The sequence below is a fragment of the Anarhichas minor genome, unplaced genomic scaffold (assembly GCF_050575085.1).
Source record: "Anarhichas minor isolate MPS153535 unplaced genomic scaffold, ASM5057508v1 ptg000067l, whole genome shotgun sequence".
NCBI classification, from domain to species: Eukaryota; Metazoa; Chordata; class Actinopteri; order Perciformes; family Anarhichadidae; genus Anarhichas; species Anarhichas minor.
The window spans coordinates 141,120-153,135 of NW_027466513.1; the positions used below are offsets into that span (position 1 = coordinate 141,120).

The 12,016-nt window shown below is 41.5% G+C and overlaps 1 protein-coding gene across 3 annotated transcripts in view; it reads right to left on the reverse strand.

The window, feature by feature from the left end:
* Positions 1 to 8,829, reverse strand: part of znf609b (zinc finger protein 609b) — a 69,157-nt gene extending 60,328 nt beyond the window's left edge. For 2 of the 3 annotated variants that reach the window (XM_076078761.1, XM_076078762.1), the window contains exon 1: positions 8,393 to 8,829. The gene's annotated coding sequence lies outside the window, so the exon portion shown is untranslated. The remainder of the gene's footprint in view (positions 1 to 8,392) is intronic. The other variant, XM_076078760.1, reaches the window with a different exon arrangement.
* Between the last annotated feature and the right edge of the window lie 3,187 nt (positions 8,830 to 12,016).

Genomic DNA, 12,016 nt, shown 5'->3' on the forward strand with positions numbered 1-12,016 from the left:
ACGGCCACGTTTACATATTTGCTGCCACCACGATCCGTTCATGGGTCACCTGTTTAACGACGAGGTCACATGTGTATCCACCTCCAAAAATGCAAGTCAGCTAGGTCAAAGCTCAGTCAACCTGAAAACTAAAAAAAAAGAAGAAAAAAAAAAAAAAAAAGAGCACACGCTTGCTTGCCTTTTCCTCAGATTGTAAATAATCTCCACTTCCTTCAGTTATCCATCTACCTCTCCTCTTCCACATGTCTGCTTTCCTTCTCTCCGACGTCGTCAATCTTCTTTTATAGCGTCTGCCGAATTAAAATGCAAAGCAAACAAGTAGACCGGCAGACCTCATATTCTCCCTTTTATGTTGCTGTGTAATCTATGTTCTTTGGCAGACAACAGTACGCGACAAGTAAAAACCCAAGACAGGCATTCACAACAGCACAAGTGCTCTTCCTCAGCAGTGCATATCCATATTAAGTCTGATATATTCGCAGCTCGGAGGATCTCAATATTTCTCTTTACTACTAATAACACTAAAAGTGAATTTATGCTTCTCTGTCGACTTGTTTCACTGCTCCTGCAGTAGATTCCTTCGGTGTGGGAACTGATTTATAGTTTGGCGCGAGATGGAACCCGTTGATTGTCGTGACACCGCCACCTCACTAGATAGATGTGTTGTTCATTTATTACACACTCAAAGTAATTGGAGTTTACCTTCATTTATTCCCTTAGTTAAAGAAAGAGCCGGTCGTGATTAGAAGAGGCCTTCTGGAAAAATGGCCGTCCAAGATCACAAAACACACATTAGTCCAACATTGCTGAAGAGGATTATCGAGCGGTTTAGTTTTTGTTGAGCCTGCTCCATGTTGTCTTCCCCTATGAACAAATACTAGCAATGGAAACACGAAGCAGACAAAGCGGTCTAATTACAATTCATGTGGTCGTCATGAAGCCTGTGTTGCCACAACATCTCAACACGGAGGCAGAAATCTGCCTTAAGCTGTTGAGTGAAACGTTTGCCACCAATATTTTTCCAAACCAGTCAGGACGGTCCAATCCACTTACGCTGAAGCCACAAGATTGCTTCTCTGACTGTTTAGACAAATGTCCACACTGCAAACAAAGCATCGTGGCACGGAAACCAGAAGAAAACAATGTCAACCGCCTGCGGATAAACAGTAAGTCTACCGATCAACCGATCTACCGATCAATCGACTACCGACCGTTCTTAAAATAGTGTAATTGGTGGTCTCTATAAAAGGCCGATCAGACGAGGTATTGATTCTGAATTGAAACGTTTTCACTACTCATTTACCTGCTTTCTCGCATTTACTTAAACTCACTCTGTAGCGTCTGTACGGCTCATTTTGTCCCCACAATAACCGTGTGGTATCTACCGGAAAAGAAACGTTACGGTGATCTCCCGGCGATCCCCCCTCCAGGTTTTTAGTGTTCAAAACCTCACAAATCAGCCGTTCCTTATCCATCGAGTAGCGACAGGAATGAATAGAAAAAACATGGCCGGCGAAGGCTCAAAGCGGCGTGTGCCAGTCGCATGCGGCCAGTTAGCACACTGTGTCATGGACGCGCAAAAATATGTTTCAGAATACTTCAAAACACATACAAAGAGCGGAAAAGCAGTCTGACCGGAGGATTCAACTCGACCACTCGGTGTGTGAGGATCCATAGCTGTGCACTGGCTGTTTTAGGATCTCTACTCTTTAGATTGACATGTTTACGTGTGATCTATCTATTGATTTTCCTTCAGAGGACGACACATTTTGTGTCAAAAAATAGGGGAGTCCGGTACCATGACCGTGTCAGATTAATTGAAAAATGAAGAGCTGCAGACAATGACTGATCGGATCTGTAGTTTGTATCCTGGGTCTGATTTGATTGACTAATCGTTTCAACTCCTCTTTCATTTTGTTTGGGTTTAACTCTCTCAAAGTCAGAAAATATCTTCTGGGTTTGTGTTTTTAGACATTTCCAACAAAGCACAACAGCGGCACTCTGAAAGGATTTCATGCCAAGGACAGAGGAACCAGTGTGTTCGTTACTAAAAACAGAAACCAGACGACACAAAATGGTTGACACTGGTCCAAATGTGGTTGCCGAGGGCAACCGGCCAACTGTGACTGTCAAACCTTGAGGGCCCTCATGTGACTGCACGCCAAAACTAAGGGTTTCGCTCAAAATGAGTGGATTTAATGGGGAATTCTTTAAAGTGGTAACGCAGACTCGGACCAGTTTTGAAGTCGATCAATAAAAATTTAAAGCAGAAAACAGAACCAGTACTAGTTTCATTCGTAGTGTTTTTACTATTGAACAACTGAAAGTATATGGCCTCATAAACTATGCCCATGATATTTATATGTTCTGGAGAATCAAACAACCGACGCCTGTAATGCCAGTGAATTTCTTATCCATGCTCAGTAAAAAAGGAGAGTGGACATGATCACTGTGGGCCAGAGATTACAACACTTCAGAGCTCTATAAACCGAAGCTGCTTTGGTGGGAATGTGTTTCCAACTAAAACGGGTATAACGTGTCCGTTACAGTGTGTGTGCTCGGGCAGTGAGGTGAAACAGGATAGTAGAACTCCGTTAGCGATAACAAAAATAATTACTGCTTTTTTCACAAAGTATATTTGTATCCAAGTTCCACTTGATCATCTGTTTAGACCGCCCCAATTTTGTCCTTCGTGGATGTTCCCTCATCTACTCGTCGAAAGCACGAGGGATGTACCGGCGTGTCAGCCGAGAGAGGCGACGGATTGTCAGAACCACCCACTGCCACCGCGCTCGAGTATTGATCTGAGGAATTCCCACACATAACGTCTTCACAGACCTTTCTTGCTCTACAATAAGATGAACTCGAAATGGTATCTTCATAAAAAGGACAGCTAATATCGAGCTCAACGCAGCAGGGAGGACGCCAGACGTAACTGCTTTTCTGTCAACACATTAGGTCTTCAAGTGTAGAATGGAAAATATCAACAGTTTCACATCAGTGTCTAGTGTCTGGTGTATAAATCAGCCATTGTAAGATGGAAAATTGCAACTTCAAGTGAAAAGATCACGAGTGTCGGGAACAAGTGAGGCGAGAGTGATTAATGAGGTCATGTTGCTTATGAGTGGATGAATGAAAACCGTGCTGAAAGCAACTGTGTGTTGAACATACTAATGCAATTTGACAGGGCTCGGTTGTTACAACAGCGCGACAATAGAATCAAACCCGTCGAAATGAGCTCGGATTGACTCGTTGTGTTTCTCTGGCTTTTCTCTCTAAGAACACCGAGGACGATGCTTCAAACCGAAGGCAAATGAGACGGCATTTCTGCAGCACTCAAGACCGTGCTGCGCCACAAAAGCTGACAATATCTTTATAGCTTGTGTGTGTGGGGGGGGGGGGAGAGAGTTGAGTGTAACCTGGGCTCGCGTCCCAGGAAAAGATGGATCACCAGTCTTTGGCAGAGCAGCCACTGTGCAACAAGCATTCAGTGTGTGCTCTTTTCGGCTGTAATTGGCAATTCCGAATGAGAAATCCACTCAGTGCTATAAAAACTAAAGCGGAGTTGCATATTCTTTGACCCGTGATACGACATTACAGTTCAAATGACAAATGTCACATTTAGTCGACTTTACAAATAGTAGCACCGAGCAAGAAGAAAAAGAAAAAAAGAAAAAAGGAGGCTAGGTTCTCACATAACACGACAGTTCACACAATGGGTGGATCAATATTGACTATAGAAACACAGATCCATTTCAGATACTAGGTTCACTCTCACCCATCGCACTCTCAAGTAAACCACACGCTTCGCTTCGCTTCACTTCTCACAACTGGTTTTACACCAAACACTATGGAGCACAATACGAAACACTTAACCCGTGACAGGAAAGCTTTGAGGCAAATCGATTCAACTGTTAAAACGTACATCTACAATGCTTAACAGATTGTAATGCAAGCCTACTTTAGGCCAAGTGTGTCAAATGCAAATGTAGGACATTTTTAATATTGCATTGGATTCTCTATTAATGGCTACCGTCATAAAGGTAGCACATTTTCACATTGGATTTGTTTTACACAAAAAAGTATAGATTATCAATTATGTTGAGCGACTAGTTGACGAATCGTTGCAGCTCTACTGCGTATTGACACGCTCTAAAGGCTAAACATTTTTAAAAAACATGTTTTGTGCATTAATTCTTCTTTTGAATGGCCTTATGTTGAATGCAGTAAAAAAAAAAGTCTGCCATGTAAAATTGCATTGATAAGACATTTACAATCAATGACTACCATCTGGAAGTCAGGTCATGTGACGATGTTCTTCTGCAGAGCTACCGACCAGCACTCAAACCAGCCCAACCCCCGTCACTTAGGGAGAGCGTCTTCAAATAAATCCCAACCTTGGGGGAAACGCTGTATAATGATTTAACCTAGAAAAGGTGCTCCAGTACCTAATGACACCAACTACATTATGAGGCTTAATATGGACTCACCGCTGCACTAAAGGGTATTAAGGAATGCATTCGCTTCTCATTTAGCGTGCGATATAAGTGCATATGGGGGTATACATTCACCCAAAGTAAATGGCTTCACTCAGGTGCTTTTGACGTGTCTGAAAGCCTTCAAAATACCAGCTATGTAAGGATACTAGCTATGTAGTAAGGATATGGGCTAAATCCTGTTTTACTTTGCCATCAGCTGGTGTGAGGCCATGAGATGATGGGGGCCTTACAAAGCCAACATAATCCCCTTGTCCTGGACTAATCTGATGCCCTGGACCTCTAAACAAACACTGTTAAATTCTCTTCTTCCACGCCGTTTCTTTGATATCCATCCTGATGTGGAACAGATTTTTCAAAAAGGGTGAAAGGCTGGTCAAAATTAACACTGAACTTCACTGAATCACCATTTCTGCAGATCCATGAGACTCAACACTTCCTTCCAGTAAACACAAGCAGCTCAGTTATCACAAAAATCTAACTGGTGAATGAGGAAATAGTAGTTTCCTCAAGTGGCGTTGCTCTCATGTTCAAGGCTCTTAACACCCGTTACAATGATTAAAACAAATTACTGCTAGAAAAAATAGGCGATCGAATAGAGAAGAACCGCTTTTGAAAAGGTAGTCGACTGGAAAGGGAACAGCTCTGTCTTCACAGTGAGCTGCTATGGAAGAAAAGATAGAAAAATACAAATGTTTGCTCTGAAGAAGTGCTGTGATTATGAACAGGAACACCAGTGTGCCAATTGATATTTTACCGGCTACACAATTTCAGTTTTAGGTAAAAAATGATCTGGACTTGACAGTCTTTTATTACTATTGCTTATATTGATTTCCTTGTGACGAGTACACAATAAGGATACGTAATTATAAGCCTCAACGTAAAAAACACCCTCAAAATGTATAAAATCAATAGAAAAAGAGTCAGTAATGAATCAGCACTGACCAAACACCCTTACAGGCTAAGTGAAAGCCTTGAATCATTTATGGGCACAGCTGACCTATTACAGTAGCTCTAGTAAAGGTGATTGTCTCTATGGTCCCTGGAACAAAACAGCCTTTTGTGGCTGGTGGAGTAAAATGGTGAAATGTCCCAAATACTGAAACACTTTATTATTGTGAGAGACCCACACAGTTAATTTAGTGTTGTTGAGGTTCTGTGTGATCATTTTGTCTACCGTGTTGACATTACTTCCTGTAAGACGCCTGAAATCATTAATAACTACCAGGTCTGGAAACAATGGCTGCTACAGCATAACAAAGCTATACGTGTAACCAACCGACCTCTGAGATAAAGCGTTAAGTATTAACAAACTACACTAAGATTATTCAAAATACTGACTCAGCAGTGTTTATTGCATGACAAAGGGGATTAACGGTACAGTTATTACTACGGTTGTGTTTAGGAGGGTTACTATCTCATATTTACAGTATGTTAAGGCTTTCCTTTATCAGTGCCACCAGCTCGGAGATATTACCACACCCTGACAACTAAGCTGCCAAACTGGTGTTTAACATTAACCGCAGCATTAGCCAGAAATGTTTCAAGGCCCTTTAGGAACAAGTTCAAATGTTTCACTGCCAAAATACTCAAAGTTTCCTTTCAACTATCATTTGTCAAGATCATTTATCAACAAACAGCACTGAAAGCAGGCGACTCAACATTTCCGCAACCCACTTATTGAACAAACAAACCACCGATTACATTGAGACCACATATCATGGCAGCTCTCACCTTCGATTGTGGACTAAATTTGCTAATCGTTAGTTGGATGGTACACCCGACTAATACTGGATTTTTGAGGTTGTGATAGTTTTTTTTTTTTACATTAACACATAACAGACAGCAATTTTTTTATTTTTAAGACTTGTGAGAAGGTTTAAATATAAAATTGTCAGGGCTCTGTGGTGAAGCTTAAAACTAATGTGGCATTTCTGTACTGCAACTTCTTGTTACTTATCGGCCAACATATTCACCGAAACCGAGATATCTCCAATAAACTATTGACCGATGTATCGGCCGAGATTGGGCTGGCAAATGTATTTATTTACAGACACTACTGAGCCTCTCTCAAATATGTCCCTGTGAGGTAATGGTAAACACTCCCTTAGACTAGATGTCCATATATTTAGTCTAGATTGAGGACTTTAAGAATACTGTATTCCAGCTATCGCAGAACTGTCCAATCATTTCATTTGGCCCAAATCTTCCACAAGCTGCTAGCTTGACAGCTGTGAGTACTAATAATGGCAATTTTCGTAGTTTACAATCATAATGATAATTTAGTGGGAGTGGCTTTGGAGGTACAGCCTGCCAACTAGGCAACTTTCACGCCAGATTTTGTGACTTTTGGGAGCTAGTGCTGCTAGCTACTTTCATCGGAGAAGAATTAGCAACACTGGGATAGGTTATTAAGGTGCGCTTTAAACATAAATAACGTACGGGAACAACCAGTCCTATTTGATTAGCTTTTGGCACTGGCGCAATGGGAAGAATGAGAGAGCTAACTTGCAATTAAAACCAAATCTCAGCTTTGTTCACCACAAACCTGGTTTTTTGCATATGTAAATACGGCTAATTAACTTGAGATAAATACCGCTTTGATTAAAAAGGCAACCGTTTTGAAGAAACGTCTCCTTCCTGTTTTGTAGTTAGAACCATTGAGAGCAATTGTAAAAATCCTGCAGGTTGGAGCCATTTGATGAGAATATTGTGCTGCAGACCACATTGCCATACTTTAATGTTGTACTGTCATACTCTATGGAGACCACTGGGTTAGCCCTTAGTGGTCTTGTAAAAAAAGATAATTGCTCTTTAATTGAATGACTCACTTCATGGAGATGGGACAGCCCCAATAACACGAGCCAACAAAAATAATCTGGAGAGAAGGCTTTCCAAATTTACTAAAACCACAATCCACCATTTTAATGAGATCTTGTCACCTTGGAAAATACGAACTTGTGTCATTAAGTGTAACAAACTGTAGCGGAGATGAAATGGGAGGATCAAATAATTAGTTTCACACATATTCTCACATTGTGTTAGAACGGAAAGAGTGAAACAAACCCGTTTAATTGTGTGTTTATCTTGAGATCAACCCCCGCCCCTAACGGATGACCAGGGGTCCCCGGTGCCCCAGCTTGGGAAACATTGAGACACTACACTGGTGGAATCCGCAGCTTTAACTCTGTCCAACTAATGTTTCCTCAGATGTTGGCTGCCTAACATTCAACTTTTTCCGCGAAAATTATAGCCGTTAAATGCAGGCAGGCACGTGTTTTCTAACAACTAATAGACGTTACTCCCCTCGAGCTGACCGTTACTAACGTTACTCCCCTCGAGCTGACAGTTACTAAACGTTACTCCCCTCGAGCTGACCGTTACTAACGTTACTCCCCTCGAGCTGACAGTTACTAAACGTTACTCCCCTCGAGCTGACCGTTACTAACGTTACTCCCCTTGAGCTGACAATTACTAACGTTACTCTCCTCGAGCTGACCGCTACTAACGTTACTCCCCTCTAGCTGACCGTTACTAACGTCACTCACGCGAGTTAAACTGCATTAGCTATAGCTCGTAGGTGCTTTGGCGTTACTTAGCTAGCAGTTTTACATGATTAAACGTTAGTTGAACTTCAGACACGCTAACGAGGCTAACTTAGCTTAGTGTAACGAGCTAATCTGACTAGTGCGCTAGCTGGCAGAGTGAAACAATGAGCTCAGAGTGAGGCTTGGCTAGCTTTGCTGCTGCTGCATGCTGTGTGTAGGCTACATGGTGTAAAGCTAGTCAGCTCGCTTTGCACGCAAGGCTAACGTTAAGTGGCTAACGAATCGTAGCACTATCAACAATGAGAGAGAGAGAGAGAGAGAGAGAGAGAGAGAAATGTAGTAACTTACCGACTTAGCTAGCCACTCCTATTCCAAACCCTGGTCTGCCCATGGTGGCGTGCACTCCATAAAAAAATGAACAAATCAGAGTGTAAATTTGAATAAAACCTCTAGAGAAACCTTAAGCACTAGAAACCAGTGGCAGCGCACTCCCCAAGACATCCAACACAAGAGAGGAGGCCAGCAATTCACTGGACTTCTGCCATCACACTTCGCGATACCGTCCTCATCGAAAACAACCACAGTCCGGAGGGCATTTTATTTTTTTATCGGTTCCGTCTCAAGTCCAGTCTCCTCCCGCGACCTTCTTGGATATTAATCCCACAGCGAACGGTTTACCATCCAGGTTAATTCCTCCGTATTCACCGTTTTGTGGATGAGTGTCGTGGTGGTTCTTCGTGTGGGAACTGATACAATGTAGCCAACCAGCGGCAGTGGGAGCGGGGAGGAAACCCAGGAGGAGGAGCAGCTCCAGTCGGATTGAACTGTCACCACACTCCACAGAGCACCGGGGGTTAAGACGTGGAACTGGATCACCCACTCTGAGTGGACTGTGATTTAATTTGTCTGTTGTCAGAGAGGAATATCCACCAGCTAGTCCAACTGCAGTAGTGGAATAAGTAAAAATACTCCATTTCAAGTAAAAAAAAGTATTTTATTTAAAATGCCACTTAAGTATAAAGTAGCCTACAAAAGTATTTTCAGGAAAATGTACTTAACGTATCAAAAGTACCCCTACTCGTTATGCACCGTGTTATGTTATTATAGAATATTATATTATTCTGTTTCTAAAACTAACGTATGTGTGTACGATCAAGATCAAGTAACTATAAATGTCAAATAAATGAAGTGGAGTAGAAAGCAGCATAACACAGGAATACTCAAGTAAAGTATGCCCAAATATATGTAAAGTATTTGAGTAAATACAATGAATTACATTAGTACAAACAATGTTGAATTCCTGATCTTTTACTTACTTAGTAAAAGTACTAATACCACACTGGAAAAAATACTATGTTACAAATAAAAGTCCTGCATTGAAAATGGCACTTATAAAGTAATCAAGTAAAAGATACTCAATGAAGGCAAGGATGATAAACACCAGCCAAAGGTCAAAACCTGGCAACCCAAACATTGTTCTTATTATTCGGCCTTAATGTAACCGATCAAAAAAAGCCCCTAATAGATCATTAATAAACATTAATAAAGGTGTTTACAGTAGAAACCATGTATGAATGGTGTGTTATTAGAAAGTGGTAAACACTTAATGAAACATAATCTGTTACACGCTGTAAATGCATTTTGTTTAGAGACTGAATGTAATCACGAACACACTGAAGGAAACATTCTTTGTTGATATCATCTGTAAATAATTGCTGGTTTCGCTTCCTTCCAACCGCATCAAATGTGCATCTTGTTGAATGTCAACACTTTTAAAACTCTTGATTCCACAAAAAGAAAACAATGCTTCTAGGTTAAAACTTGATCTTCACACTTCAGGGCAAATTGAACATGTTAGCTCTGCGACTATATAAGCCGTGTTCTAATTTCCCTGAACTGAGAGGGAATATCTCTGAGAACAGTGAGCCGGAAAAAATAAAAATAAAAAGCTTCCAACAACCAGACCCTTTCATTTATGTTAGGATTCCGACTCTCGCCGCTCCACGGATAACCTTTCATGTTCACGAGCTTCAAACACCACGAAGGCTTTAAGTCGTTGTCTCTCTCAGCGCCGGTTTCCCAGGCAACAAGAATATGATAATGTTGCCTTTGACATGACAGAAGGAATCATCTCGCTAGCAAACAGAGACAACAGGCACAGGGAGGGCTGGAGGGGGAGGGGTGGTGGTGGTGGTGGTGGGTGGGTGGGGGGGGGGGGGGGGGGGGGGCTGAATTAATGGACTCATTTTCACACAGAGGGGGAAAAGCAGCAGCAGCAGCTACTCACCATCCTCCATCTTCCTCTATTGCCTCCAATGCATTCCTGCTGGCAGGCACACTCATGCCTTCCCCCAGGGAACAGCCGGCCTCCATTGGAGAGCTAAATAACAGTCAGAGGCAAGTGGGGGACTGGAGGGGGGACAGATTTCTGATGATGACTGCCCTTCAATGCCGAGGCTCCAAAAACCCAAGTGCTCTCGTTGCTGAGCGTCGCACCAACTTAAAAAAAAAAGAAATGTACAAGCTGAAATGTACAAGCTGTGTGGACGCCATGTGTTTTCCATCAGTGAAAAAAAAAAGGGGCTAATCAGCCAGCCATGTGGAATCACAGAGGGGCTGGCTTGATTCGTGTGATCATCTTTCCATTACTCTATAAAAGAAGCTGTAAAGCCCTGAAACCCATGTGAGAGAGACTTGCTCTTTGGCACATGTTTGGATTAAAGATCTGTGTCACATTCATGAACGCCAGTAACATATACAGTAGAATAAAGTGATACTATATCAAATAAACTAATTCGAGGACAAATCATAGAATATGATGTAGTACTGAAGCAGTATTAATAGATTTCACAGATAAAAAAAAATATGTTTTTACCATGACCCAATACATTTCCATTCTCCAGACTGATATGGCACAGAGCATTAGATTTTTCTTCTGCATTACATCTGCTTGTGTTTTCTAGAGGCATGTCTTTAGGGACGGCCGTCCATCAGTCCGATGATGAGTCGGTCGATCGGTCCACCACTTTGGTCCAGACTGAAATGTCCCATTATTGTGTACAGACGTGCATGGTCCCCAGAGGATAATTCCTGATCCACTGACTTGCCCTCTAGCACCAAGGTTCACATTTTTGATTTTGAGTGAATCATCTCAACAATTATTAAATTGTTTACCATGACATTTGGTGCAGCCAATCATTATCCCCAGTGGATGAACCTCAATTACTTTGGTGATCCCCAGACTTTTCCTCTGCACCACCATTATGTTGACTTGTTTGTTTCATTTTTTTTTTTTTGTGTGTGAAATATATCAACTATTGGATGGATGGCCATGAAATTTGGTGCAAACATTGATGCCCTCCTCAGAGTAAATCGTATTAACTTATCTTTACATCTAGCGTCACCATCAGGTCCATTTTCTTTATTTGTTCAATACTTAGATTTATGATAAAATACCTGTAAAACAAATAACATTCCCATCGGATTCAGCTGTACTTTGTGTTTACTGCTAATTATCAAATGTTAGCATGCTAAAGTGCTAACTTAAGATGGTAAACATGGTAAACATTGTCCCTTAATAACATCAGGGATCCTCCAACATTTTATTTGAGTGTCCGTATTTAAATTTCACCATTGCAAGAAAAAAGTAATCCATGAGTGTCTTTTATATTGGAAGAGAATAAGTGAACGAGTGAACGACAGCCACAGTCTCGTTACAGGATATTCAGATGGAGAGGGAGAGGAGTCGTATGTTTGTTTCTCTCCCCTGTGGGGTTTTTATTGTATGGTTACAGCCATGCAAACAGCAGCGAAGGTCTTCTACCATTAGTGCTTAATGGATGGGAGTCATGCAGACAACCACACGCATTACGCTTAGCAGGAATAATTCTTCGTGAACATGAGATCGACCAAGGGGAGAGAATTAATCAACAATGAACAGTAAAGCCAATAAAGTAATAATGGATACATTTA